The 23,456-nt window shown below is 37.7% G+C and overlaps 1 long non-coding RNA gene across 4 annotated transcripts in view; it reads left to right on the top strand.

Moving 5' to 3' along the window:
• Positions 1-23,456, top strand: part of LOC149916654 (uncharacterized) — an 83,162-nt gene that overhangs the window by 5,934 nt on the left and 53,772 nt on the right. For 3 of the 4 annotated variants that reach the window (XR_016469753.1, XR_016469757.1, XR_016469754.1), the window contains exon 1: positions 18,191-18,290. The exons of the other annotated variant lie outside the window; for it this stretch is intronic. This is a non-coding gene — a long non-coding RNA (uncharacterized LOC149916654). Of the gene's footprint in view, positions 1-18,190; positions 18,291-23,456 lie in introns of those variants that run through there. 4 annotated transcript variants of the gene reach the window in all.

Here is a 23,456-nt window from a genome sequence, read left to right as displayed (position 1 = left end):
GTCAGAAGTGCTGATGCTGCTGTTTTTCTTTACTACCAAACTGTGCTGTGAAGGAAAACTTTTTGCTTTCTCTCTTGTCGAAATTCTCTCTTGTCAAGTATTCAAAACAGAGCAGCAACCCCAACAGTGACCTGCTTAAATACTTTACCTCAGCTGAGTCACACCTGGCTTTGTGCCTAGCCTATAATGTAAAATAGCATTTCTTAATTTTCTTCTGTGTTGCCTGTACTATTAGTATTAAGCGCTCTTAAGAAATTTGCAGGATTTCTCTGTTATTTGGCATTTGTATTTAAAAAAAAAAAAAAAAGGTAACTTTCCATGATGGTTGCCAACCAGGATGTTTTCTAACACGGTTCAGCTGCAGTCCATCCGTTTCCTAACAAATATTATTTTGCCTTTCATAACACTCCCACGTGTTTACAACTATTAAAGCTCTAACCTGGCAGAGTTTTCCCCATCTCCTGTATTTGCTCTGTAGCTGTGAACAGCAATTAAAAACCAAGATTTAAAGAAAGCTTTGTGATTTTATTTTCAAACGCGTTTGGAATCCATTCTCTGTTTGCTGCAAATAGGTTCAATTTTTGCACTAGAAACCTTATCTAAAAGAGTCTGAAGTCAATGAAAGCTTCTCAGCTGAAGTTTGCAGGCTCTAAACTGAACACAAATTCAGCAGCTGAGCCAACCCTCTGTCTTTTAATAGAAGTCAATAACTCTTTCAACAGAAGTCAATGTTCAGGTTATGCCATGACGTACATGCAGCAAAGAAACAAACAAACAAAAAAACCCAATGTATTTATAACTAAGATGAATGGACAATTAATAGCATGTCACACACACAGGACTTACAAGGTATTGTTGACTCCAATCTTAACCACAGGAAGATTTAGAAAAGACTGAGATGCCCGTTCTGCTTTTGTAGTGTATGATTACTTCTCTGTTACTGCTGGGAGGGGCACGGGCTTTAAATATGGGCTGTAGTGAGAACTATTGGTGATAGGTGGATGGTTGGACTGGATGATCTTGTAGGTCTTTTCCAACCTTGATGTTTTTGTGATTCTGTGAAATATTGTTTATCTCTGAACTACTCAGAGAACTTCCCTCTCTCTTTTTTTCTCCCTGTGTTGTTTCAGCAAACTTTAATTGAATTAGAGAAGATCTTTAACCTTATCACAGTAGTGTTTTTCTTCTTGTGGCCTTCTTATTCGTGAATTTAAGCTCTCACACTCCTGCTGCCTCTGCTTCAATATCTGTCGGTTTTTTTTTTTTTTTTTTTTTTTTTGTCTTTTGCTCAAGTCACTTGAGAAGGAAGCAGTTTCCAAATGTGCCTGTAGGGCTTGGAATGTATCCTATAGAGATTGCCTGCTTTGCAACAGTGCCTTAATGTGGAATGTACTGCACCTGAAGTATGTGGAATCAAAGTGCCTTTGAGGTCATACTAGAGAGGTTGTATACCCAAGGCAGATAAAAAGGGGTGTATGTTAGATTCAACTAGGTTTCCCATATTCAGTGGGAGTCAAAAATTGTTTTACGTAACCAGATTTTGATCAGCTTTAAAAATCTCTTTGCTCTGTAATTGAAACTCTGGTCATTGTCTTTTTCCGATTTCTGTAGTAAGATGTAAACATAATAAACAACTTCTGTCATTTGAAAAATAAACCTATAACTTGGGACGTACTTGGAAGTGTTTACAGATGCTCAGTAACTCCATGAAGACTCTTGCGTCCCTTTGAATTTAATGGAAGTTGACACTGAATTCAATGAACTGTGAATTTTCCTCTCAATTCCACTAGCACTTTTTCTGAACTTAGTATGCCTGTAATTTCAAACAGCGTCTGTAAACAGTGTTGTAATACAGCCACCAACTCAACCATAGCATATCAATTGAGAAGTCAGGGGACAAAGTCTGCCGTTAGCTGACACCAGTTTGCATCTGGAATGAATTCTTTGGACCTAATGCACTTGAAATTCATATTCTTCTACTAATTGGTTTAATTTATGTTTAAAAGCTTTTATTTATTTTATTTATAACTAAATTACTGTCAGCAGGGCTACTGCAATCCTGAATTGTATGTAGGGCACACATTTTGGACTATAAGTTCCCCTGCTTCCTTCGTAACCAACCTCGCAGATCAGGAAGGATAAGGCTTTAGTTTGTTATCCTTCTAATCCTATTGCAGTGCTTGCTGCCCTTGATAGTTTTCAGGCAAGCAGGTGCCTGGAAGGAAGTGGAGTCAGATATCTAATTACTGTATCTGCCATGCTCTGGGGAGTGATGAGAAGTTATGTTGGGATAAATGCAAGTGGGAAACGGAAGGCAATAGCAGAAATGCCACTGCACTGGGCTACATACCAGAGTGAAGCTGCTCTGCTAGAATCATCTCCTCCCCTTCTGGCACACTGACCTGTCCTTTGGCTAGCAAATAAGCTCAGGGGTCAGAGAAAGGAAAGGTGCTGTGCTGGCAGGCAGCAAAGTCCTGGCTTGTGATGCAGGGTCTCAAGAGACAGAAGATTATGCAGGATCTAATTCCTGGCCTCTGTTAGGAAAACTTGGTGATCTTCATTATGCCGTTTTCCTGTTTCTTAGATTCAACAAGCAGCAAAGCCCTATTAAAATAATCTGACTTATGTTGGTACTTAAGGCACTTATTTTTTTGTGGGTAGCTTTGCTGAAAAAGGGTTTAAGCTGAGGCACTTTGCTGCATAAAGTTCTGAGTCAATATTTTAACTGGGCTATGTAATTTCCTGTTGTTTAATGTGAAGCACCTCCTCGTGTCTTCAGAATAGTTTTATACATATAATCGGGAAGACTGTGCTCATCCTATGCCTCACTACATCTTATTATGAAATTATAATGCTAGTCTATAACCTTGCTGGAGGGAGAATTTCAAGCTAATGCAAGAAAACTTGCCTCCCATACCAATGAACAAGTATTTTAAAATAGGTATCTTAATATCCATCCGGCACCACGATGCAGCAGCCTTGAGTGGATTTCTGTTGCTTATCATGAGAGATCTGCAGTTTTACTGTTTAACTATTACACCCAGTCCCAAAGGGTGCTCAGAATTATAGAAACTTTGTTCTGTGTGTTTTATCTTATATTGCAATCATCGTGCTGCCTGAATGTGTTGCTTACGACTTTCAAACCTGATGTCTCTGGGAAATACTGTGCATGTTTGCTTTCTGGTTACAAAATGTACAAAAACTTCAGACCCGCTCTTCATCAAAAAGCATTAGAATATAGAATTAAAAAGTCAGCGCTTTTTAAAAGCTCAGTCTGCTCCGTGCTCTTCAAAGCATGAGAACTTCTTCAAAAGTGCAGTAAACAGTCAGATGTTCCCTCTGAGCCTGATAAAACCTACTGACGTCTGCAGGGAGCTATGCTACTGCAGGAATATTGTACCTACTCCATCACTGCTAGCATTGCATATATAGTCCTAGAGCCTGCTTGAAAATGTTCAAGCAAGATAATATCAGTCTGTTTGACAATAACCACTTCTCTCATGTAAAATATCTACAAAGACTGCACTATGTGCTCATAACTGTACAGGCATGGCAGTTTTTTTCCTACTCTGAAATAGTCACTTTGTCTTATTATCTAAGTGTCTGCCAAATATGTGCAAGGATAGGGAGAAGAAAAAAAATAAGGGAAGTTGTAAAAACACTACGTGCAGTCTCTGAAGAGACAGAAATAATTCTGTGAATATTATTCTGCCTTTCTTTGTGCAGTCCCAACCTTTGTATTTTGATGCCAAAAAGTGTATTTGAAAAGCAAACTGGCATAATTACAGTACAGAGAAACCTGTAAGAAATGGCAAAATGGCACTATAAAGAGAGCCACTGGGAATAATATGAGCAAAAGCAGAAAGAAAATAATGGTATTTGTACAAAGAAGAATTTGTTTGTAACAAATGCTGAAAGAAAATCTCTACTAATTTAATTCACCATAGAACTTTTCTGCTGCCCCTTGCTGTATATTAGGAATTTAGCTGGGACACTCATGATGTGATCCATATTGTTTGCTCTGTAACAGCTCTCTGGGTATGCAGAATTTATGCATGACTTTAGATTTTTGCTTAGAACTTTGCTAAAAAAAAAAAAAAAAAAAAAAAAAAAAAACTGCATTATTTTAAAGGATGAGCACTATGGTAATGTGAAGCTTTGCCTTTGCAGCAATTGTTTGAAGGGCACACTCCAGAGCAGGTGAAGAGAAGCAAGCAGGCTCATAAAAACACTGAAACGTTCTTGGAGTCTGTATGGGTCCAACTTTCATTCCATGCTGCTTCTTGCCTAAGAGATTGCATACACTAAAGAGAAGAGGTGCTTTTCTGAGGAAAAAATGCCACTGTTGGTAACATACTGTGAAAGCAGCCCATCAGTTTTGCCAAAGTCAGTCTGGTCCCACTGATCCCAGTAACTTGAGATGCTACGTGTCTTCAAGCCCTTTCGATCAGAGATCAGTTACTTCCCCATCTACTTTCTGGAGGGTTTTCTGTCCCCTCCACAGGCACATGGAAGCCAGCTGCAGCGTTTCTGCTTTGACACGACTCTTCTGGGGACAGCCTCGGGTGCCCTTCCTCCAGGCTGTATTCTTACAGAGGACACCAAGGCATGGCACGTTTCAAAATGAGAGAGGACAACTAGGGACTCTAGAGCTCCATCTTGAGTTGTCACACCATCCCCACACGCATTCCCCCTGCATCAGTCTGAGCCAGCAGGAGCAGAAGAAATAAAAGCATGATTTAGCTGCAGCAAGGAGTGCTGTATGCATGGTGTAAACACTGTAGGTGAAGTTGCACAGGCCTTTTATTTTAGAAGTGCTAAGCTGGGCCTTTCTACGAGGCCTGGTGCCGCTCCCCCCACCAAGGCCTAGCGCTATATAAAGATAAAACTTATGAAGAAAAAAAGATGGGGATGAGCGCCCAGCCTCCTTTTGGCTTTCTGCTGTCTGCAAGGTGATAGGATAAATGCTGACCAAGCAGAGGAAAACAGAAGCAAGGAACTTTTCCTGTCAGAGTATGCATCGAATGGAATGCTTTGCAGAATTTTCCAGATGGGCAGAATCTTTGTCCTTCACAAACTGTCTGTATGCAGACTGGGCCAGGTTCCCCCAATACTCATGAATTCCTGATTCTGTTTGTCTTGATGGATTTATTTCTCTCTGTTTTTCATACATTTCAATTTCCATAACATTTTTACATTATATGTAAGCTATTCATAGTCTGCAGCGGGATAGCTAGATCAAGAAAGAACAAGATTATCCTTGTTACTCCTCAAAAACAACAGAAATAGCGTTTCTCTGCTTTTGTTGTGGACTGACAGCATAATATAAAAACTGAAACACGGCAAGTATATTAATTTACTGTCTCTTAAAGATAGATTTCATTCTTATGAAAAGTCCTCAATGCCTCCTACCTGGTGGAACAGTTTCATATAAAATATATTGGTGACACTTGTTACTATTAAAAGGAAAGAGAAAAAGCAATGGCAGCAATAAAATTGCTGACAATAACGTAGTGTCTTAGTCCACTGAGATTTGGCTATAATCAATATGTAGTGCCTTTTCTAAAAATACTTTGGCTTTTGGCAGCTTTAAAATTTTTACTTCTTGTAGCTTTAGAATGTGCAAGTTTTAAGGAAGTTGAAAAAGTAAAAACAAAAAACTTCGAGAAATCACTGAAAGGATGATGAATATTTAAATTTCAGAAGTTCACCTCCAGCTGGACAGGAGCAGACAATATTTCAGATATGCAATGGCATAGAAAATCAATAGGATAGAGGCCGTGGTTATTTCTGCTGCAAATGTAATTCCGGTTGCTCTATCTTAAGGCAATAATCAAAGTTTATTGCAAACGCTATGGACCTTTCTTTTTCACAGCTATATGAACAAGGAGTATCTCCACTGACACTTGGGAAATTATCTCAGTGAGCAGAAAATCAACTCCTGTTTTTATAGAAATGAGGTTTCTAGAACATATGTGTTAAACTTCAGTAACTGTTGAAGCACAGCATTGCTACATGTTGTTTTTTCTAATTTCTTGCTTGGTACAAAGGGTCAGAGATCATCATCATAGATGTCTAACGTTCTTGATTAAGGAAAACTAACTATGAAGAGAAACTAAACAGTACTGATTTGAATTACGTATTGTAATTTAATCATTGTTTATAAAACAGATGAAGTTTGAAGTCTTTACACTAATTTATCAGTTCTGGTACAAACACTTCATCCTTTAAGCCTACATATAATCTTCACTTTTGATACACAAGAAATTCTGTATTGCCCTCACAGTATTATTGGTATGGTTCTGCACTCCAGACTTTCCAGCTTGGAGCAGCAATAGAAATTACCAGTTTTCAAAAGGAGGCCCGTCATCATAATATGTCCTATTTAAAGTCAAGTCGTATACTCCAGGCTAGAGCCTCAGATAAAGTCCAACTCTGAGTCCTAAACACTCTGAGCTAAATTTTCTTCAGAAAGAATGTCCTCAATTACTATGGCCACTCATACTTGTTATGGCATGTATTTGGTAACTACAGATACAATGACACCCTGCCATTTTAGTCATCTCTTATGAAATGTAACCTGTGCTACATTGCCCCACTGGGGCCTTGGGTGAGCTCAGGAATTGCTCTAGCAGAGTTTATTGCAAGGACTGCAGGCTGAAAGGTAGTTTCTTCTTGTTCATTAGTACAATATGTAATTTACATTTAAATGATGATAGAACTTTCTTTGATTAATGCAGAGTAAGAAACTTAGGCGAACCAAAGTTCTGAAATGAAGCATATGCGTACAGCTCTTCAGTGCACAGTTAGTCATAAAGATACAAAAATACTATGGGAAAACTGAATACGTAAGCCATAACTTTATTTGGTGTTAATGCTTCAATTGTGTGTTAGGATACTGATACTTTTGCTTTAGAATATGTTGTTTTACATGTGTAGTAAATCTGTTTTCATCAGATAAATTTAAGTAAAGTAGTTGTGAGGCAATGAAAACGGTCGATTGGTACATCCTGTATTTTTTAACACAGCAGTTTTTTTTTTTTTACTCTTTTTGCTGTCTAAGAGAATCCGCATGAGGATTCTTAATGTGAGGGATTTTTTTTTTTTTTTTCATGACTAGTGGTACTGGTGATTAATGAAGCAATGATCTGAGATGCCTTTCACGATGAAATATCTTCTATTTTTTCACCTAGCTTTTATTCGCTATTTCTTGTGCACATAAAAGAGAGCAAAGGCAGGAAAGAAAGCCACCAAAATGCAGATGCACACAGAAATAATCTGTACTATCTTTAAAAAGATTGTTGAGGTAATAGAGAACGTTTTTTGATGGTAAGAGTGGAAGGTAAAGAAAGATGGGACCTTTGGGAAAATGAAGTTCCCTTTAAACCTTTTCCCACCACTTCTCCTATCACAGTGATCTTCTTTTGGCTATAACATTGTTTAGCTGTAGCGTAACTTATTTTGGCAGTTACGCCAGTTCAGTTGTCTCAAGGGCTGCATACTTCCTAAGATGCTGCATACAATAAATACTTTAGTCCAAGTATAGGTTAGAGCAAGCGAAGAAAAGCTACCGTATATGTACTTCAAAATTGCCTCTAGCTGGCAGAATTCTAAGAAAATATGTCCTTTCTAATAACTTGATATGTCACCTATTTCCAAAGTCAACCTGGCAACACTGGGAAATAATGCAATATTAAATCTGGTATGTTAAAAATAATATTACTGAGATTCCATTTCAAACACGAGTACAGTGCAAGAATTCATCTTCATGGCTCAATCCCAGAATATTTAGGAGAAATTCTGGAGCACATCTCCTATCTAGACCACCTCTCCTACGCAGTACTGCAGATTTATAATTAAAGAGGTCATTTAAAATGATACTTTGCTCATTTGGGAAAGAATATGAAAGGTAGAATTGGAAAAGTATTGTTCCATTGTGGACTGTGTGTTCATAGGTAGATAAATTCTTTAGAAAAAAAAAATTAATTGGTGTAGAGTTACACAAAACAAAATGAGTAATAACAAGGTTTATGACGCCAACAGCATCAAGTGGCAACTACTGTTGATTGGTATTTCCCCAAATTCAGGTGTTTTATTGTGAGATAAAATGCTGAAGATACCATAATTGCTATTTTTAAAACGGATATGAGAAGCACTACGCTGACAATTTGTCAGAAGTGTGAGCTGTATAACTATATAGCTCCAATTATCACGGTTGCCATCTTTGTAGTGGATATTCTTGCGCTGTGGTAAGCAGAAGAGGGATAAACTGCTCATGGTAAAATATATATATATAAATAAAATAAAAAATCCCTCTGATTAGGAAACAAAGCTCCAAGCAGCTGTGATGGAGTAGGCACATCTTCATCTAGATGGGTGCGAGTGGTAGTGAAGGGACAGTGCCAGAGGGCTCATGATGCCCATAGCTAGTTGAGAAGCTGCAGGGTGATTGCATATCCTTATGCAAGTTCCTTAGAAACGCTTTTTGAACTTGACTGTACTCTTTCCACAATCTGGATGATCTCTGTCTGAGTCTGTTTTCATGTTCACACACAGACTTAGTGAGTTTCTCAGGTCTCATTGCATTCTACTTGATGTTTTGAATTTTTTACGTTCTTATAAATTTGCTAGCTAAAAAATAACCTTACTCAAGTCCTATCCCCAAGACACTGCAAATTGTAACATTGTCTTCTTGCTAACTTTTTTGTTCCTGAATTCACCTGTAGGTATGCACCCATAGACCTGGGCTGCCATGCCATGCATGTAAGAAAATGTAAAATAAATCACAAAGAGCTGCCATAAATATAGTCCTTTCATTCCATCTCTTTTTGAAAAAATGATGAGACTGAATACAGTGGAGGAGAAAAAAAAATGGCTCTGCAACCAACCCAGAGCACGAGAAAATAAATTAGGGCATAATCTCATCTTGAATTTGAATGTTCAACAAGGGGAATTAATACCAGATGTAGAAAAGGAGTAGGAGGAGCAGAAGTAGGTCTAATTTAAAAGTACATTCTAGTCAAAAATATCTCCAAAGTTTCATGTCAGTCTTGTAGCTTCCCTCTATAAAAGAAAGAAATCAAGTGAGCAATAGTAATTTAATAGCAAAGAGTGACCTATTTTAGAAATAAAACTAATATGGAACCATTCTTCTGAAATTAGGAACAACTTTTATGGACCTTTACCCACCATGTCATGTACCGATTATATGATGAGCACTTTTAATAAATCTTATTTTGACTCCCTGAATAACTCCCTGAATCCAAAATAAATTTCTGGTGTTTCAGGGCTGAAGCCTTGATTGTGTACTATTAACAGGTATTTAACATCATATAGATATTTTTCAGAACAAATTTCTGCACATTCATTTCTTTAAACAAGGTGTAGACACAGAACCTCAGAACTCCTGGAATGTTTGCGTTAAATAATGGATGGTGTAACACCAGTGAAGTTATAGAGATGGGCCTGGGAGAGGTCCTGATTTAGGATGGCGAGATATTGAATGGTGACACCTGAAAAGCCATTTGGAAGAAACCAGCAAAAAATTATGTAATAGATTTATTAATCACATGGTGGATTTTATAAGACTAATTGACTTTGTCAACTACATTGTGGTGTACGAAAAAATATTTGTAAGCTTTATGGAAGATAGGCTAAAGCCAATTGTTTTTCTAATACATTTATGGAGGTAGGATGTCTTCCAAAATAGAAGTACAATTAATCATTATTAGCATAAAGAAACTACTGATATTGCACATTAAAAAAATATTAATGTTAATAAACAGTCAATGTAGTGTTAATCTATTGAATGAAACATGGTGAAAGATACTGTGAAAATATACAGTGAGAATGATTTATCCGTTCGTGCATACAGTACACTGTTTGGGGATAACACTATTAGAGAATGGAGAATGTCCCTCTGAGATGAGATTTCTAGCATTGTCCTTTATCTTCCTTGAGGAAAAAAAAAAACAAAAACAAAACAAAACAAAAAAACAAAAAACAACCAACCCACAAGTGAGAGCCCAAGATTCAGCTTTTGAAGAGATATTACTGCATAATTAGTAGTGAGGAACCATGCATCAGTATCACGTATCATTACTGCTCAAAAATAAAAAGTTTCTCATAATAAATTTAACAGTTAACAGAGAACTGTTTATAAGGACAATCCTGAAGAAAATGGTTATTTGTGGTTGTTTACCTTTATCTCTGTCTTTCCCTACCAGCTGTATCTTTCTGCCTGATTAGCCTGAGTATACAAATGCTTCTAGTCCCTGCACAATCACTCTTTTTATCTGCAAACAGTTTTTCTGAACACCAGTAACTTCAGAATTATTTCCACACACATTTGTCTCAGTAAAGTATTACTTAAATTGCCCCAGTCCTAAAAAATGAGTGCCAAGGCACAAACGATACCAAAGCACACTTATTTGAATACAGTGCTTGCAAGAATATTTGCAATTCATTTAACACTGTTTTCAAATGTCTTTCAAAACAGTGCCATGAGTCATTGTTATTACACGTGTGATGTAATGATATTAAATAATGTTGAAGCATTAAGTTAGCACGAGCACAGATGTTGATTTTTACACTTAGCTTGTTCTAACAGATTATTTTTTGACTTCTGAGCAGTTTCTTTAATCCTCATGCTTAAAATGGCTCCATTCCCATTTTTCTCCCTGGTCATGCTTATGATTTCCATTCAGATAGGCATAGATAAACTGCCTGTCCTACAAACCCAAAGTAATGGTGCAAAAGTCAAGGGTAGATTTTGTTTTAGCTGTTTATCCTTCAGTAGTAAAGTTGAGGAATAGAATTTATCAGATAAGCTTCTATAGGCTGTTATTTGATTGCTGAGTAACACGTGACATGGAAAGATTGGACAGCTTTTTAGTAATCAGGTTTGTCACAATTTTGTGGAAGGATTTGCAAGCTCTGGCCGTGATGCTGATGAGTGCTGTAGATGCCAAAGGGCTCTGGCTTTGCATCCATTACACAGAGAGACAATGTTTGGTTTTGAAATAATTTCTGTGCTTTGTGCATAATCTTATGACATGGAGAGGATTGGAGGTTCAAAAGCCTCTATTTTCTTCCATTACTTTTATTTCAGGCCAGAAATTTTGTTGAGCCAAACACATCCCTAAAACATAGTGGGGTCCATGGGTAGAGACCCCATGGCAAATTAATCAGCATTTTCCTAAGTTTTCCAACACACTTCAAACATTAAAAAAAAAAAAAAAAAAAAGAAAAAAAGAAAAAAGACAATTAGTTGATGGACAAGATCAGGAATATTGCATAAATATGTCTGTTTAAATCTCAGGACTTGGGCAGCAGTGGTTTGTGCTGCAAAATACAATAATATGTCATTCAATGACATTTTGAAAAGTGCTGGATGGAAAGCAGCCTCTGTGCTTGTGCCAGATTTTATGTGGGCCTATTTCTGATTTTGCTGACTATATATTAAGTGGAGTTGACAGATAAATACTGATGTTTTATTTTCGTGGAGATTATAGAGTGGCATGCTCTAAGGTCTGGTGAAGTAGATTACTTAAACCATTATTACTTCTAGTGGATTTTTATTATTATTTGGATTTTCCAGAATCATCATCTTGCTTCTGCTGTCCTTTCCCTTCTGTCAACTCTGGCAAAAACTGATATCCAGGTGACTTGTCTGTACAAAAAAACTCCTTCACTTCCCAGGCTACCACTTCACTCCCACTTCATGCTGAAGAATGAAAGTGTTTGGGCTCTGCCTTGGTTTGCTGACAACGATCTGTGACCACTGCACAGCAGCACACTGGAGAGATTACTTCTTGCTGGCTTTTTATGAACTGGATGCAATTGGTGACATTGCTGATTAGCTTGACTTTTACTCTTTGTGGGTATCGTAAAACAATGAATTGCTACAAGCTTATGTTATTTACCATAATAGAGGCAGGTCAACTATGATAATCCTTTTTCTCTGCAGATATTTTTTGCAGAATGAGGCAGGGGCAGATCCCCCTTGAGAAAACTCATTCTGCTAGTAGCTTTGTTGCTGCCTTTTGCTTGTGTTTGTCCTGTTAGATTAAATGATTGTGCCAAAACACTATGATAAAACTTTTCCCCATACTCTCTGTGGTGGAAATTTTAGTATTCTGATTAAATCCTCCAGCTGAAATAGCCCTGAACAACGTGGCTAAACATTTGAAATGTTATTATCTGGTTAAGAAAGCTTTGACATAAATTTCAATAAGGAAAGGACTAAGCTGAAGGACTTGTCTCCAAACCAGAGTAGTAGAGTTGGAAAAAAAAAAAAAAAAAAAAAAGGTAAATATAATAGCAGATGGTTTATATCAGCTTGACAGCATCATTTTTGGCCAGCACCCAAACTACAAACTTCTGAGTTAGAAGTTGGAGCTGCTGTTGCTTGAAGTTAGAAGCAGAGACTTGGGAACTATAGTGCTCTGTTAGCTGGCCCACGTGTTCACGGCAGGGCATCTGACAGTGGGACAGAGCAGGGGTTCAGGCAAGTCATGTCAAAAGAAAGTGAAGAATGGCTTAAGAATATGGTATATATTCAGCTGGGGAGGCCAGAATTATATTTTAAATGAAGTACCAACATGCAAAATAGGAGCAGACTGATTATGAAGAAATTCATAGAGAAGTTTCATTTATAGATCTTTTGAGGAAAGGCTAGTTAGAGACTTCAATTATAATCACATTTTTACAGAAATTCTTTTAATTCACTGTCTAATGATGAAAATATTTTAAGCATGCAATGTTCATGAGTAGCTCGGGTTAGAATTGTTTACAAGCATGCCCATTAACAAGTAAAACCAGCGTGATCAGGAGCTTATGCAAAAATAAAACTGATCTCCTATAAGAAATCTTGCAATGGCGTTAAGAGATTCTGAATCAAGCCCAAGTCAGCAACTGAAAAACAGAATTTGCCGATTTCCTGGTAATGATTATTACAACAACACATAGAGCTTTAAATCTCTTTCAACATTTGTCCTGAAAGTTGTCTCTCAAAATTCATGGCTGTAACAGAAGTAGCGCCATTGCTTCAGAAAGACAAAGGTATTGAAACTAATGGGCTTCTCCAGGAGCTGGAGATATTCCCCCATTTCAGGTGTGTTTCATTATCCCCACTGAGGAGATATTTTTCTTTGCTTCAGATATATAATTTCCCCAAAAAGGATATATTACAGTACAGCTGAAACGAACTGCCTCAAATAAGAATGAGGATTGAAAATGTGGCTTAATTTTCATTTCCTTGCACAAATCCATTAGAATGTCATAGCTGGTTTGTCCAGCAGAGAGCCTGGAAAGTGAAGACCTGTCAAGATCCCCACGCAGGGGGGAAAGTATTGCATCTTTTTATGAGTTCCACAGCACAACCAAAATCTTCACTTGATGTAAAAGTACTCAGAATGTAGAGTCCTACGGACAGAATGATCCAAAGACAAAGAAATTTGATGCTTCTACCCACACAATTTCTTTTGATTTGCAAACTGCAGAGCTTTAATCACACTGGTTTGGAGTACGTGCTTGTCCTGGGGTGGACAGGTTTTGAGCACTCGAGGTCCTTATGTGTGGGATGCAGCAAAATCCATCCTCTGAATATAAAGGAATTTCCTCCTCTGGCAGATTTTGTCTTTTTTAATCCTGGGTGAGTGCATGGTGAGGAGGAATATATTTCACTGGAAATGGCAAGATAATAAAACCAACATAAAGAAAACCCAAGTTCAAGTGAAATATATACAGGAAGGGAAAGGGCAGTCTCAAATTTATGAGTAAAGCTTTTCAGTGGAAAATTGGGTTTCTGTCTTCAGTTCTGAGACTCCCTTTTGCTGAGAAGCCTCATACATAGCTCACTGTTTTATACCATATTGTACCAGAAATGAGGTCATCGCTGAAGCTTCATTGAAGATGGAGGACCGAAGAAAGACTGAACTATCATTCTGACGCATTATCTCTGCGTCCTTATGTGACAATGTTTTGACTCTTACAGAAAAAAAAAAAAAAGCCAGTTTCCTATACTTTTGTGAAAAGTCCAAATTTCCACAGCTACAAATCTTATTTTATAAAAATCTATTCTTTGTCTGTTTGGATTTCACCTATATTTAATTCTTTTCAAAGTGACTTCTGGCATAAGTAAGTAAAAAGCATGTGGGAATTTAAAGGTTTTCCATCTTCAATTTCAGATATTGTTTTGCTCCCCAAGGAAAATTTCATCTTCCCTGCATGCTTCTGAGGACTTTTCCAAAGAACATTGTCAAATACAACTCTTTCTCTCTTTTTGCTTTCTACTGTTTTGTTGTTGTTGTTGGTTTTGTTTTTCTTTAAGAGATCAGGGTGTCAGGGCAGTTTGAATTTATCCTATCATAGAATCCTGAGAGTTGGAAGGGACCTCAAAAGGCCATCTAGTCCAACTCCCCTGCAGTGAACTGGGTCATCACAGCTATATCAGGTTGCCCAGGGCCTGATCCAACCTCACTATGAAAGTCTCTAGGTACAGGGCATCGACCACAGCACTAGTTAACTTCTTCCAGTGCCTCACCACCCTCATATATACAACTAAGATGAATTGAACAGAGGTCCTTCCACCCATCCTCGTGGGTTCGGAGCAGCAGGTGTTCCAGACTGCAGTGAAACCAATTGCTTTCACAGGCAAGTAAACTGATATTCAAGTATCTAACTGGATACAATATTCAGCTTTCAGCAAGACAATATGCAGCTTTGCTCTGAAGTCCATTCCACAATATTGTTTTGTATTTTTTTTCTTGTCGGCTAACACTGATTAGCCACGTTTCTTATTTCTGGTTCTGCACTGAGCAGGTTCTACCACCCTGTTGCTCACTTTCCATCCTATTTTTCTCTTTCTTGGCTCATTTGACCTGTCTCCAGGTTATCCTTACACAAATCTCAGCATAACAGCACTGTGATCTTAAATGACTTTATATAGCACGACCATCATGCTAGGAAAGAATTAAAAATGAATTAAGCTTTGCTAAGCAATATTTCTTGGGTGAAGTGAAAGAAGCTAAATTTGACTTACACTGCTCAATAAGGGACGCACTAAAAATTAATGAGACAAACCAGTAAAGCTAACATTTACCATTCCAGAGCATAAATGTAACGTTATTATTTTTAAATACATATGGAAATCAAGAACAAATTATAACTTTCTGTTTGAAATAGGAATATGCCAGGTATCATTGCCAGTACCAGAGCTTATTTTCCAGCACTCTGAACTTGGTGCAGTAATGACAGCTTGGTAATGCTATTAAAGTTTGCACTACATTGCTGGATTCAGGAATGCATTGTGTTACAATTAATTCCATCTCTGTGAGAGACACTTTTCTTGTTTGTTTTATTTTGTTGTTTTTTTTTTTTAGACTTAGCCAGCAATTAATTTTTTAATCAAGATTAAGATACAGTGTCATTACTGATTCAGGTCTAATAATGAGCATTATAAGCCTAGTAGGGAAGGTGGCTGTTTGCTTGCCTTTTTGTTCTTTCCCATTCACATTTGCCAGGTTAATACTGTGTATGCAGATTTTCATTTGGACCGTATTAGTGTACAATCTTAAAGTTAAAAAGCCAGAATATTTTGAATTCCAGTAATCCTCAGCTGTACTCAATACAATAGGCTTTGTAGTTATACATTAACTAATTATCTCTGTGCAGCACTCTAGGTGAATTCCAACACGAGTGCTCTAATAATGTAATTAAATATGTATAAAAGAATTAAAAATGAACTAAAGGGAGATCATACAAAACCTTTCAAATGTGGATGAGATTTAAGCCCCTCAGTTTTAAAGGACCTGCAGTCAGTAGATTAAGAATGTTTGGGATGCCAACCTCATGCAAAGTAATGTAAGCTTCAAATCAAGCAAACAAAAGATCTCCAAAACTCTTGAGCTGTCATGGCTGAAAAGCCAGCGTTACCTTGCAAATAGAAATACTATGCAAATAAACGTTGCTGTCAATACTGATCAGCCCTGTTTAGCAGACATCTAAAGGAGGTAAGAAATTGGAATATTTTGTAGCTGAATAGAGTTTAAACGTAGGAGGGATTTCAGCTGTTTCTTTGCCCCAGGTCAGGGTAGTTCAGGGTGTCAGTGGGCAGCTCAGCTGATGCAGTGGGCAATGAAGGACAACACCCAGCAAAGCTGGCCCTGTCTGTTTTCAGTTCTGCAGATATTGCCCCCAGACAAGCTGGAGCCCAGACGTGTTCTTAGCATACACAAAAGCATGATGTTATGTTTCATCCTGCTTTTTATACAAACTTCTGCTGCTGCTCTGTTCTCCCCCAGGCAGTTTTCAACTGTGTATAGAGCAGGAACAGCCCTGGGGCCTCCCATGTCCTGCAGACAGCCCTAGGGATCACAGGCAGAGCATCACAGGCTGTCCCATCCTCCCTGCGTGTTCTTCCCAGCAGGAGAGGATGAGGCACACAGGTAGCTTTGACCTGAAGGAACATTTAATGCCAAGGGAGGCCACGAGGAGAAAGATTGCTATTCTCCTCGACATTGATTGCCAGGGAAGCCTCTGGAAAATAAAAAAATTAAGTGAGGATAGGCCAACTATACTAGAGTATTTATAATCAGCATCTATTTATGATCAAATATATTTCTCAAGTAAACACAGCAAACAGCTTCCTCTGTTTATAATCTGCAGTAGTTCAGACACATCTATTTTGCAAGAAAGCTAACAAGCTATTTTTTCTTTCTGCCAGACTTCTGTCTCAGGGCTATATGCTTCCCTTCAGCTCTGTGTGTGACTGCATTGTGAATTGAGGACAGTGAATGACCTAAGCCAGCAACATCACATAAAGGACCAAGTATACACAGTGGGATTTACTGAGGAAACTGGCAATAATAACAAACATCTGCAATAAAACATCAAAGGCAAAATGCTCTCTAATTGATGTGTACATGGAAGACAAAATGGATAATATAGAACATCATTTAGCACCCTTAATTTTAGTTATCTTAGTGTTTCTATTGCAGCTCCCTTTCATTGTGTTTCTCTGTGAATCCACTTTTATTTTATTTATTTACTCCTCCCTTTGAGATGTTAAATGTTATTTTTTTTCTGTATAAGTCGTATTCTTGTAAGTCTAACAGAAGAAATAAGGATATATTCATGTGAACAAGAATACTCAAGTATCCCAAGTCCAGAAATGCCTTCTGTAACCACTCAGTTTGCCATTCAAAATGGCAATAGGAACTGTACCCAATCATACACACCTACAGGTTCCTTTTTTAAATTCATTTTTTCCTGTTTGCTTAATTCAATACATAAATTAGCATGAGGATTTCATATCTTTTCCTGCAGACAGAAGCTCTGGACATTTCACAGGTGGACTTCAGCTGACAGAAATGCTTTAGGAACAACTACCACTTCAGTGGGGAATCAATGGGAATGAAGTGTGCTCTCCATAATAGTGTTTTCTTGAATTGTGCCTGAGTTTTTCTGAGATATTCCTCTGCTACTCAGTTACTACACTGTTTTGCTTTTGCCATTATTAAACCATGCATTGCTACAGCTTTTTTTGAAACTTTCTAGGTTGCTGGTTTGTCTCAGGGGAAATTTCAAAATATAGGTAAAGTATAGTTTTTTAAGGAAACAAAATATTGTGTGTGAGGTAGCTTTCCTCTGTATTCAATCCTAAAATGAACTCCAACAAAGGTTCACCAAGCTGAAGGCATTGTAAGGGAAACGCCTTTCCCAAGGATCCTGTTAGGTTGAGGCCAATATCCATCACCCCTGAGAAGAGGAAAGGCAGATCTGTGAGCAGGCATCCCAGAAAAATCAGAGAAAGTTCTTTGAAAATGAAGGTGCTACCAACTTCTTTTTATCTCCAGTAGGTCATATTAAGCACGGAGTTCACAATACAAACTTAATGGTAACATTTTCAATAGGAAAAATAAAAGCACTTCATATCACTCCTCCCAAATTCCTCCTGCAGCTCAAGGCTTCTCTCATACAAAAGAGAGATATATACCTAGGTCCTCACTGAGAACAGATGACTATCAAGGTTTTGTCAGGACAGATAACGACCATAAATCTACCTCAATCTGTGTTCTCAAAGGACTGATAGCAGGCACCTGGTACAACAGCTGCAGTTCAATTGAGCATGGGCCAAAACTCTGAGTCAGCCATCTTACCCCATAAATAGTGATCAGCCCAAGAATGATAGCTCTTTCTTCTTGAGAAGGGATGTGTTTTGAGGTTATACCTGCTGCAGAGGTCCCTTATTCCTTGGCATCAATATACCTTGCTGATATAGCTCCTTGGTAAGTGACTAGTAGTTTGTTTTATATTTTCTTAGTTTTGCTAAGATTATATCTTTGATTGTTTACATAGATTTTCTTAGGTATTAAGTGTTGATCATGTCTAGGACTAGGATTGGATTCAGCCATGCCTAGGCTCCTCTGTGAAGGAGTTTAAGAAGTGAGGAGTTCACTCTTGAATCTTGCTTAAGGGGAAGGTCTCCTGGATTGGTCTGTTTAACTCCGTAAAGTAAATCATCAAGTCTATCTTGCTATCTCAAATCTTAAGTTGCTGTTTTATTTTCAACTAAGCTTTGTTTTGTGTCAATAGGTATTTACTCCTGTTTCTTTCTTATGTGTGAGTCAAGCGTGGTTTCCATCTGCGATATGTAAGAAGCATGTATAAAGCACACTCCAGTCAAGGTTTAGAAGGCTTTCAGTGCTTAAGCCCAGCTGTTGCTAATGGAGCTATACAGGGTGATTAGTGACTTTTGGTTGTGTGATGATCCCAGATGCGCTCAGGACATAAATAAGGTCAGCACTTGGTCTTAGATTAAGACCATTGTGATACCATTTGTTAGTGATGTTCTTTAGAGAAAAAGGATTAAGAAAATTACATAGTAACTCTAAAATGTTTATTGCAAGTCAAATACTTCTTTAGCAAATCCTTTATTGTAGTCTTGTGTGCCCTCATTGCTAGATCGCTCTCCACAGTTGTTTTTTCACTATGTTGGTAACCAAGACTTGATGCGCAGCTTTTCCCATTTCTGCTCCTTTTGTAGATGCTGTGCCCTCTTTTGTGCTTTCTTTCCAATTCAGGCAGACCCCAGGCTGTAAGAAACGCAAGTCATTTACTAGATAGCAGGCAGGCTCCTGACCTGAGGGAATCGATCCCGACCTTGCAAGACGATCCATTCCTCATGCTAAGTTTTCCCTGAAGAGAAAAGCCCCACAAATACCCTGAAGTTACTTCCTAGTCTAGTAAAATGTTCCTGACATGGGCTTGATTTTTGTCTTAGCTAATAAAGAATGCTCCATATGGAAAGCATTGCAGAATTGGTTCTCTTAGGATAATGATGGTGATCATGAGATACTGGCTCACCTGAAGGAGAATGCTCCAATGCAAAGATGTGGTGGAAACAAGCAGTGAAACGTTGGAGTAATTTTGTGTTACATGTATGTAGGTGATGACCTTTGAAGACCTTGGTCACCAGGGCAAAATGATGTAGGTAACTGAAGGGAAAATGTGTGAACCTGAAGAATTGTTTCCTCTGGGTTTAGATTGTGTATTAGTGACAAAATAGACCCGTGCATTTCAGAATGTTATTTTGAACACGTTCACATTATTGACTGAGACCACCTCTGGGCAGTGTGTTCGGGCAGAAGTGCAGTGAACAAGAGGCTACTTCTACACTGAGATGGCTCAGTCACAGGAGGAAAGGAAAAGAAAAAGATGGACACTGGGCTAAAGAAAACAGGCTACTGATGTATTACCTTATTCCTAAAGGATTTTGTACTCTAGAGATACTTTTTTTTGTAGTCATCTTTGAAATTTCCTCCGTTCTTGCATGAAATATGATATTTCAGATGCTTAGCATTTAGATTTTTAAAAAGGAAACCTTGAGTGAACTTCCCATTGCTGTAGGCTGACTTTCTCACTTTTTCTACTGTGCTTTTTTTTTTTTTTTTTTTTTTAAACTGGTGATTAATATAAAATTTTAAAAAAAATGGTTCATAGTGAGTTCTTTGTCAGAGAGATAACCGAACGGTATTTTCAAGGCATATCCTTTGGGCTGCTCCGAAACTTTATAATAATAATAGGAAAAAAAAAAACACCTATGTACAATGAATAATGTTCTGGCATTTCCGTGCTATAATTCGGTGAGAATCCAGCTGAATTTCTAGGAAAAAGCAGAGGAGAAGAGTTCATTAGAGTAACTTCAAATGCTCTAGTTCCTCCCTGCCTTGATCTCTGTTATGAGTTCAAGGATGTAGCTGTTGGTGACTCAACAGGCTGAGCACACTGTGCTTTTTCAGTGGAACTCTTTATCTCTCACTGACGTTCAGTTATTTTTGAACAGGAGTTTGTACTGGGCATGCTCCCACTGTGGAGAACTTCTTCCTTCCTCTCATGAAACAGCATTTCATGATTTCGCATCCCGAGCTGACTGCTTGCAGCTAACTCCGTTAGATGAGTCACAATTATGCAAAGATACTGAACCTGCTGCCTGCTACTTTTATTTGTACACCAGGCATCGTTTCAACTTTATTGCTCCCATTTGCTTTCTGTCTCTAATAACAGTCTGCCTACAAAACCAACAGAACCCTTTAAAACACACAGTTCATTAGTTCTGTTTTGAGAAGCATTGTAAACACTGAAAATACATCTCAGACATGATATCTGGAATTGATAATGAAATTATGGTTCGTTGCGGAGCAGGGGGAATCGTAAAACAGCCATGAATGTGGGACTTCACTCCCTGGATTCTGTAATATTAAGAAAGTTCTTGGATAATGTGCCATTAATTATGAGTGCCTTCCTTTTCCTCTTAGAAGCAGTGCTGTTTATCCTAGTGTTACTATCCTTTTTTTTTCCTCTTTTCAACTGTAAAAGCAAGGCAGTTTATATTGGATGACAACCTGAGAGTAGTGCTACAAACTCAGTGTATTGTAAGGAATTAATTGCTCCAGTTTGCTGCATAGTTTTCTGTAGGTTTCTATACAACACCATATAATATATTTATGCTCCTGGTTTGGGATGCAAGAAAGAGATCTAACAAATCTAGACCGAGTTTAAAAAAAACTAGAGATAAATGAATGGTTGTTTATACATATAATTTCCAAACTGTATTTTACCTGTATGAAACGCGGTCTTTGTGCTCTGTCTCTTTGGAGAGCACATATTAAATAAAATGAGTTTTAGCAGCATTTGTTGTTAGAAAGAAAAAGCCTTACTAAGATTACTGGAGAAGTAAGAAAAAAATTATTAATATTATCAAGTAAAAATCTGATATTTAGATATGTATGAACCTTAATAGTGAGAAGTTATATTCTGTTCTTCTCTCGTCAGAAGTTCACTTTATTAGTCAGATCAAAGAGTTTATGGAAGGGAAGATGTCTTCTGAATGTTTTGTATATAGTTTGAACCAAGTTACATAAATAGAAGAAATAAACCTTGCACAGTCATGCCTTTGCTTACCTTGCAAGCTATCTGTATGTCTATTAATGCCTCTTTAAACCATGAAACACTTGCAATGAAATTTTAGGAAGAGATGGGGTTCACAAAGTTATTTGGTTCCTTCAGTCTTCATACAAACCAAATGATGGATGAAATGGAGGATATTACCTGCAAAGGGACTGAAGGTGACCCTTTATTAGATATCAGAGAATCCAGGTGGGTGTAAAATGCCACCTTCATGAACTCAGCTGTTCTATATTAGTCTTCAGCTCTTCTGAAGCAGCTGAAGGTTGCATTTCTACATATCTTCATGTGAAGAATCTAGATTTTGTGATGCTGGGTTGCACTGAAGAACTGTTAAATCCTTCTTTTCACATAAATGCTTCCCTATATATTCATGCTATAGGGCTACCACAGGAATAGGTGATTGGTCTCTCTTTGTCGTGTTTTGTGCTCTGTTTCCAAAGCTCTTGTTCTCATTAAGTTCAGGTGTCCTACAATAGCTAAACTGGAAGTGTCTGGATTTCTGAGGATTAGCAAAAAGGGGCTGTGAATCGAGATTTGCATTACATTCCTCTGATTGCCTGAATATTCCTGCAGAGGAGCCAGTTGTTGTGATGAGGCAGCAATGATCACTGGATTATTAGTGTGCTAGTTACCTATGTGGAGTACTTCTTTGTAAGATGGTACAAAAAACAATAGCATCATTCTGAAAATGAGTTTGTTTTTTCTCAGCTGATGAACACTCTTCCTACAAAATAAATAAATGCAACTTGGTAAAGGCTGCTACCAGTCTGTGCCTAAAGAAGATGAATAGTCAGCAGAGAGAGCAAATTGCCAGCACGTTTAAGTAATAAAACACAGCAGGGTATGCTGTTGTTAGGGTAGACACCCTGAAGTGTCTTAATGTGATTATAATGCGACTTCCTGAAACAAAACAATTATAACTATGCTAGATAAAATATTATTAATATTCTATAGGGTTAAATGAAAGCCAAACATTGGGTTTTGTTAACGTATAACTGCAGTTCTAACGGCATTTCAAGAGAGAGCTTTATCAAAAAATCCTTTTGTTCTTAGTAAAGATATTCAATTTGTTATAGTGCTGTTCAAAATTACATCTGTGCCCTATATTTAGTACAGCCACAGAAGTCAGTACAGCAAAGATTTAATTTAAAAATGCATGTAGAAGTTCTATTTTGCTTTGTTAGCCAGCAAACAAATGCATTCTTCATCATACAGCTCTGAAGTTAGAAAACCTTTATTTTTTGATGTTGAAACTGATCAAACATCAAAGCAAGATGCCCAGAGAGGTTATAGAGTCCAACCTGGAGGACACTGAAGGCCACTCTCTGTCTGCCCTGCTCAAGCAGGGCTTAGGCCGTATCCTCTGCAGAGGTACCTTCTGTCTCATCCGTGCTGCGACTCTATGATGTGACAAAGAAAAATGAGTGGCCTCATTTTCAGATGAGCACCTAAAAGAAATGTTGTATGTGAAGTCTACCTCTGGGCACAGGGTTTTCACTTCTAACCTGCGTGTCTAATGGCATTAGAAGTGGTTTCTGCGATGTCGTAATTGCATTGTGACTGAAGTCTTATCAATATCCACTGGTGATATGAGTAGCTTTGCTGCCTTCTCCCTTCCAGGTTAATTTGGCCTATTTAACGTCTCATATATTTTACAAGACTTCTCTATGGGAGGATTTGTTATGAACATATTGTATAGTCTTAAAAGCGTAACAGAGCCAAGAATTCAACATCCTCAAGCTTTTTTTCTGGCAATTTAGCTTAAACTTAATATTAAAATCTGTCGTGGAAGCTTTAAAAATGCATCAGTGAATCATCTTTAGGTGAATATTTACTTTGTGTTTATATATTTAAACATCTCTTCATTAAAGAAATCCAAGATGACTCAACTTGTTGGATCATTTTTTATTAATGAGTTTTTAAAGTCTGCATTCCACAGAATTGATGGGAGCCTTAACTCTTCTATCATTACCAGCAGAGACTAA

The sequence above is a fragment of the Phasianus colchicus genome, chromosome 10, assembly GCF_987193195.1.
Source record: "Phasianus colchicus chromosome 10, bPhaCol1.hap1.1, whole genome shotgun sequence".
NCBI classification, from domain to species: domain Eukaryota; kingdom Metazoa; phylum Chordata; class Aves; order Galliformes; family Phasianidae; genus Phasianus; species Phasianus colchicus.
Note: the sequence above shows the minus strand (reverse complement) of the source record. Positions and strands in the feature narration are given on the sequence as shown.